The sequence below is a fragment of the Sinohyriopsis cumingii genome, chromosome 19 (assembly GCF_028554795.1).
Source record: "Sinohyriopsis cumingii isolate HCF-2022 chromosome 19, ASM2855479v2, whole genome shotgun sequence".
In the NCBI taxonomy this organism is placed as follows: Eukaryota; Metazoa; Mollusca; class Bivalvia; order Unionida; family Unionidae; genus Sinohyriopsis; species Sinohyriopsis cumingii.
In genome coordinates, this window is record NC_142979.1 from 70,311,532 (window position 1) to 70,319,507 (window position 7,976).

The following is a 7,976-nucleotide window of genomic DNA, read 5'->3' on the forward strand; positions in this document are numbered from 1 at the left end:
CGAGGCAAGCAAATACTTCAGTTGAAAAAATTCTCTCGCACTATTTATTGTGTTAGCTGAAAATTTGTATAACGGGTGAATATTAGAGGATAAGACGAACCGAAAATATGATACGTGGTCCTGCTTTTATATAACGTCTCAACCTTGTTCAAAATCGCAGCTTTAAATCTGCACTAAGTCTACTTTAAGATAAATGTATAAATGTACACACACACAGATATATATATATATATATATATATATATATATATATATATATATATATATATATATATATATATATATATATGAATAATATATTGGCACTTGTATCATGTATGTAGATTGAGTCCCAGTCTGTCGTCGAATTGTCTCCCCAATGATAATGTAATTGTAAACAGTATACAGGGAAATTATGTAGACTTGTTTAGTTAAACTGATAAATATTTAATTTACACAAATTTAAATTGTTATTTATGTATTTATAAAAACTAATTTAGTTTACATTTAATTTTTAAAATTAATTTTCCAGTTAAAATCTGGCTATTTCAGCTAGAGACTGTATGGAAGATCATCTGCATTGGTGGTATATAGGCTGCAACTAGAAGAGGATGGCAGCGTATGCCGTATCCAAAAGGGGAATGGTAGTAGACATGTATTTGTCATGGATTTATTATATCATCCTACAAAATTAGGCAAGCGTGTCCTTGAGAAAGGCATTTACGTCCCATTTCCGTTCCATTATTTACTTTTATTTCCTCGAAATTGGATTACTGATAATATGTGAAAAGTGAGCTTAAAACCAACCAACCAACCTTTTCTTTATACGGTACAGCTAAGTAAAGTCATGCAAAGAATATGGAACTTGAGAAAAGTACCCTGCTGCTATTTGCCATGTTTTCATTCTGTAGATATTTTCACAAATAAAATCGTTTCACAAACTAATAAATTCTTCCCAGAACTCATAAAATAATTTAGTTTCATGACATGACACAAACCAATACGCATGTTTCAGCAATGCGGCAATTATTTTTAAACAAATAGCTTAATGACTTTTTTAATGCAAATGAGTAAGCTTTGTTTTCCTCATATGCGAGCCTTTAGTTAATTCGACAAATCAGTCAGTGCAATGCGAAAAATATTTGTTTGAATAAAAAAGCGATATAATGGTATATTATGTGAAACGGTTTAAAAATTACCATCTTCCATGTTTGGCATAAATTGACAAGTATTCATTTTTTTTTAAATGTATAACTTGATATTTTTTAAATATATAACTTGATATTTTTTAAATGTATAACTTGATATTTTTTAAAATGTATAACTTGATATTTTTTAAATGTATGAACACTATGACCATAATTCAAGTTCTCAACCTCAAGTAGATTTAACATTTTGAGATTGGGATAGGAGGCTGGGGGTGGTTGGGTTGGAGGCTGTACGTCATTATAATATGTGTATGAATTTAAATGTTCTATTGTACGTTAATGCGTGCCTTACTGGGATCCTGGGCTGCACTTTCTTATCCAAATGGCTTTGGACGTACCCTCAAACGGTACGCAATAACGTATCATATACTTAAAACAAGGAAGTGAATCTCAGGATTCCCAAAATGCACGCAGAAATGTAGCACTGTAAATTTCAATTTATATACCTAGGTTAAGGGTGTGCATTGCAGTGTCCCCACCCCCACCCCACACACCCCAAACAAATGCAATAACGTATCACAGTAAATTAAAATTGATATACCTAGGTTAAGGGTGTGCAGTCCAGTGTCCCCAAAAAGTATGCAACAACGTACCACAGTAAACGTCACCTATACATCTACTACAGACATGTTGACATGTCATAATATATTCATTGATAACTCTACAGTGTTAATTGCTGGGCAAACACAGCCATGAGAATACAAACATGCGAAGATCTCTAATCTTTTCCCAGACGACACGTTAGTACGGAACAGAAACATGATGAGTTGATTAGACAATATTTTTATCTGGCCACTCGTACGAGAGTCATCAGAGAACAGATCTGTATTATTATAAAAGGGCAACGTTCTGCAATGTATGTATACAATATTGAGATTGTGGAGAACATGGAGAGGTAATAAAGTCTCCAGATCGTAAGCTAGCTAGCTAGCTACATAGATTAATAGATGGATCATAAGAAACATAAAGGAAAACAACAATTTTAAGAATAAATTTAAGATTTAAATGAAGATGATACTGACAGATTTATTTATAGGAATTAAATTTGCTTGTCCCGGGACTGTTTTTGTACGAGCATTTTAAATCTGAAATTTAAAAAATAAAGGTGAAATTCTTAATGTGGAGCCAACTTATGTACTCAGAATGAGAGATAATGACACAGGCGTGTACCTGAAATTTAAAGTCAATACTTCATTAGTAGAGAAATCTCTGGTATACTATTTATTTTTTAGCACTGCATTTCCTTTTCAAATCTCTCTCTCTCTCTCTCAGGGTCGCCAGCAGAATTTTTTTTTTTTTTTTTTTTTTTTGGGGGGGGGAACAAACATGTAGTGATCAACTATAAAATTTTACGGATGTAGGCTACAACCTCCTCCTCCTCTTTCCCGTATGTGCGGGCGCCCCTGGATTATATCAATGCTGTGCAAGCTGTCAAATCAAAACTAGAGCCAGGTAAATCTGATTCAAAAATGTGTGAAAGATATAGAAGTTATTTTAGTGCTACAGACAGTGACCAAAAGGCTATGTCAAAAGAGAGCTGCTGAAAAGTGTAGAAAATAAAAAGCGCAGTTAGTTGGACATCGGGCAAAGTCAAAAAGAATGTTACAGAGAAAATTAAAATGATTAACAAACCGTTAGTGAACTGCTAAGATAGCTGTTTAAAGAAACATAAAAGGGTTGCAACATAGTTGATATTACCGGCGTTATAGTTTTTACGATAACTTCCTTTGCTGTGTCTTTGCGAAAGGTTTAGTATTAGGTGGTGGTGGAGGAGATACTAATTCTTTGGGAAATGAAAATGATAGTCATGGACAAAATTAACTATCTTTAATACATGCTGGTATTTGCATGTCTGAGCTAGTCAGAGAAAAGCGTCATCACTTTCACTAAGTGGTCTTGGCAGTTGTAATAGGTTGACTTTTAGAAAAGTTGGATTCTTTAATTTTCTCATCTGAATATGTTTTTGTTCACTTATTTTGGCATTAGCGGGTCTGTTATTTGCAGTTTTGATCCAAGGTTAAAAAGACCGAGCTAAATGTACTTTTATAGCGCGATCAACGGTTTGTAAACTATTAAACGTTTACAGTATCTCCTGTAACTAGTACTATCAATATAAGTGATTGTTTATTTCTAAACAATTTAGTTTTTGACGTTTCTAAATTTAAGTTTGGTCCACACATCTTTTTTGCAAAGTATAGTCTGATCGTCAGAGTATTGGTTCCTGCATTGTGTGTTTCACACAGGAACACCCTCATTTGGAATGCCCAGACTACGCCATCCTGACGGTAGGACCATTGTCATTATAATTATCGTTGTCTGCACTACGTATCTGTACTTATTTTGTCTTTTTTTTTGCTTTTTTCTCTGCGGTTCTTGCTGCAGTGTCACAGATTAACACCTCCGTCTTCGGAAAATCGTTTCAACGAGTCTTTGGGTGTTTTAAATTTTTGTGATCTCTGACAGCTATATATATTTTATTACCCTGTCACCTGACAATAGAAAGATAGTACAATCCAAATTTACTTTGTAATCCAATGTATCATTTTAGTTTTTAAATGTCACCATAATATTTTCATCCGAGTCGCAACCATGCCATCTTAATATTAATAGCTCCATTACTTGTCTAACAGTATCTGCCTGTAAAAAAGACGGTGTAATAGAAGTCCTGTGTAGACTTGTGCAAATAAAATACAGATTCTATGACTTGATATTCTGACTTAACGTTGTAAAATACCGTTATCAGTAAACTCCACTGTCCGTTGACTCGTGTGCATAACTTTTCTCATTGAAATACCTACACGATGACTTACCTTACATACAATTCAATTCCACGAATTTATTTATCTCCGGTTTGAATAATGTTCCTCTCCAAAATGAAATAACTCTTTAATGTTTTAAAATAATATTTGTAAACATCTTTGACTTTTGAAATGTTGTCCTTTTAGGCACCTCCAGTCGTAATCCTTTGGTACATTGAAACTTGCGAAGATCAAATCTAATTGTTTCATGTTAATAACGGTATTTGGTTCAAATGCTTAATCATTAGGTAGAGGTAGTTTGGATTCAAGAGAAAACAATTCTTATTATGAGGTAATCAGGGAATTTATTTGTTTTTCGTCTTAAATTGTTACATTGTTTTATTTCATCTGGCTAGAAAAATCTCATTTGTTAAGAACGACTTTTATTATTATTATACATTGCTAACAGTATCGTCCCCTAATTACATTTTTCTTGTTTTTTGTTGTTCACTAGTAATATTTGCGTATACACGTCTTTATAATTTAATTAGCTGATTTCTACGTCTGCCACATTTTAGAAACTGGCAATATTTAAAAATGTGTTATATCTCTATATTTGTTGAATCGATCTATTTTGACCTTGTAAAATTTGCGTAATATCCAAGTTGTACTGTCCTTTTGACAGCGTATTATTTGTCTGCTCTTCTTAATAATTATACGTTATTTGTCTGCTCTTCTTAATAATTATATGTTATATATATATATATATATATATATATATATATATATATATATATATATATATATATATATATATATATATATATATATATATATATATTCCTATTTATCAACTGAGATTTCTGAATTCAAGTTCACTATGTACCTGACTAGGGACTTTGAAACAGCATAATACAAAGCTAACTTTTCTCTGTGAGTGTGAACTAAATATTTAGATCATTATTAATGTAAATATTGTTATCATAATCTGAGCCTGAGGCACTGAGTTACCCCATGGAATAACATGTTGTATCTAATGTTTCCAATGTTCTTTATTATAATCTTAGCAATAGACCTTGTCTTGTTGACAACATAGAGTATTCTAGATGTGAACTTTTGACCCTCATCCTGGTTCTACTTTGATGTCTTAGTTTTTTATATAATGTTGTTTATTTGAAATATTATTCATATCTAGTTGGTGTGTTAAGTTTTTGGTCTGGCTATATTCAAATTATTATTCGTTGGAATTACAATGTGCTCAATAAGTGTCTTGGACTGAAACATTAATTTCATTAATTTTGATTATATCAAATTCAAACAAGGAAATGCTTGGATTATATTAGTGTGACGCATCAAAAGACTCTTGGTGCATATCCACGTTCCAGGCCATTACAGGCACATCAACACATTCAGTGTTGGGTCTGTTTTCAACACCGCAAGAATTATTATAACCATATTCATTAGAAATGGTGATATAACATTTTGGACTATTTGGGATTTATTTCACAATACTGTAAGTTCCTTTTAAAATGTTTAGTTTGTATTCTAGGGAAATAAATTATATATCGAATTTTGCAACACTTGTTGAGTTTTCTTTTATTTAGTACATGACAATAGATTCGTAACATTACACATTTGTGAATTTATCATCATCAAATACGTAATTTAGTCCCTTCTGGTGATATCAGTTGTGATGCTACTTATTGCAATGTTGTCATCAATGAATGTAATATATATTTCTGCACGTTTTCTTAAAAATTGGAGTCTTTTTTAATCTATTATGTTCCAAAGAAAACAATGCAACTTTTATTCTTTGAATGATTTTTGCACACAAAAAGCTCACTGTGACTGAATTTATATTTTTCGTGTAATCTTATGAATATATTGGTATCATCTGTTTGTTGTTTCATGTTATACTCGTGAACTGATTATATTACCTCTCTGAAAACTGTTGAATTTAATACAATTCCGATATGTGCCATAAATGAAGTATTCAATTTCCATTTTGTGTCTGGAAATAACCTTCCTTATTAGAATGGCATATTGTCTGTTTTTCTCGTTTTTATTTTATTTTATGCTTTGTTAAGTAGTATAAAATTATTTTGTCTTGTTGGTGCAGTAATTTTTAATTTTGATTGATAGTCTTATCGAATCAATATGATATACAAATTCAAACAAATCTGAGTGGTCTAGTCATTTTAATTCTGATTTTTCAAAGATACAGTTATGTTACATTTCAACATTGATTTTTAACGTTCTCGTACTCCGATAAAAGCACAAAAGATGCCATTGATGCAGAAATTTCACATTTCTTACTACTAAAGTAAATACAAAATTGCTGCTATAGGAAACTATATAATATTTCCATACTCGTTCATATATATTCTTAACATTTTTGTAATCTGTGGCCTGTTATAACGTATAATTATCGATTTTATCGAATTTACTTGCTTCTCTTTTGTTAACAGTTTCTTCAATTGCAAGTTTTCGTACAGGTCATGATTATATATATGGTCGGTGTGGTGTGGCTAACAAAGGGGCAGCACTCCTCACTGGTTTTGCTTTAGTAGCCTGTGCGACATAGTCGTAATGACTGCGATTCTTAAGCTGGTTGAAAACGTTTTTCTTTTTTTCAATCCTAGATAGGGCATCATTATTTTGTATCGGATTGGTTTGGTGACAAGAATATTTACATAGCGTGGAAATTTAGGATAATCTTTTGTAAACCTGGCTTTCTTTTATGTGTATTTGTCTCGTAGCCACACTAGTCGGGATCTTTTATTTAAACCACACTAATTAGTGTCTTGTATTGTTAATATTGAATATATTTTACAACACCGAAAAATGAAATAAAGCAATATTTGTTTTCATTGATACATGTAATACTGTAGTTTTGACAATTATGTACCGCTCGATTGAACAACAATAGATTGTTCTGGCTAACGAAATAGGAGAGACATTATTATACACCGGTGATACAATATTGACGAGACTTTATGACAGCATGAATTAGATTGACAAAAATGGACTCTCCCAAATTCCTTAAGGTAAGGTATTCTCTGAATATTCTTTCTTATACATGTTTAGTAATTTTTTTTATATGAACAGTTGCTTGTGTTAGCTGTTTGAAACATGTTTCGTGGTGTACAGAGGGAAGTGCTAGTATTCTTTTCAGAATAAGGTATGCAAATGTGAAACAAAACAAAACAAAAATTGACCCAATTGTGAAATTAGAGTCCGTTACGTGATTTGAAGCCGTTAGATTATTAAAGCTAAATGTTTGTCAGCGTCTGCCCGTTACAAAATACTTCAGTTAACGAAATTCGATATTTGACTTTAAATGATTTATTGACAAAGTTCGTCTAGACCATGTGGAGAAATAGGTGGGTCTTTATTTATACGTCGATATTATACTGTTACAATTTCTAGACAGATTGTAGCCAAAATTTGTGATGCGTGAACCCCTGCTTGGGGGATTTTATTTCAATCCCTGTTTGAATGTTCCTAGATAGGGAACTGTTCCAACAATAGGAAAAGTTAATAAAAATGTAAGTGAGCCGATTTTGAGAAATTGGGGGCTATATATTATGGGTGTATAACACAGGCCTAAAGGGGATTCAACCATACGTATACATATAGACCCGGGGGCCCGGAGTGGCCGAGTGGTCTCAAGCACTCTCCGTTACGGATCACTGCCATCTCACCTCTGTCTGCGTGGGTTCGAGACTCGGATTCAGCCAATGTGGGTATGTGAGAAAGCTTGCGAACAGTTGTTCGTGGGTCGGTGGCTCTTTTTTTGGGATTTTCCGGGTTCTTCCTCCACCATTAATACTGGCCGTCATGTATAGCCTATCGTGTGCTGAAAAATGGCGTTAAACCCTACAACAACAACAACAACAACAACATATAGACCCCAAATCCCCTCTTTAAAGAATTTCGACACGGACCTTTTTGGGAGATTGTATCTCTAGGGAAACTTTCAATCCACGAAAGAAGTCTTGGCGAATTTCGTCCAGAGGATTCGAGGAAATAAGGGGCAACTTAAGGGTAC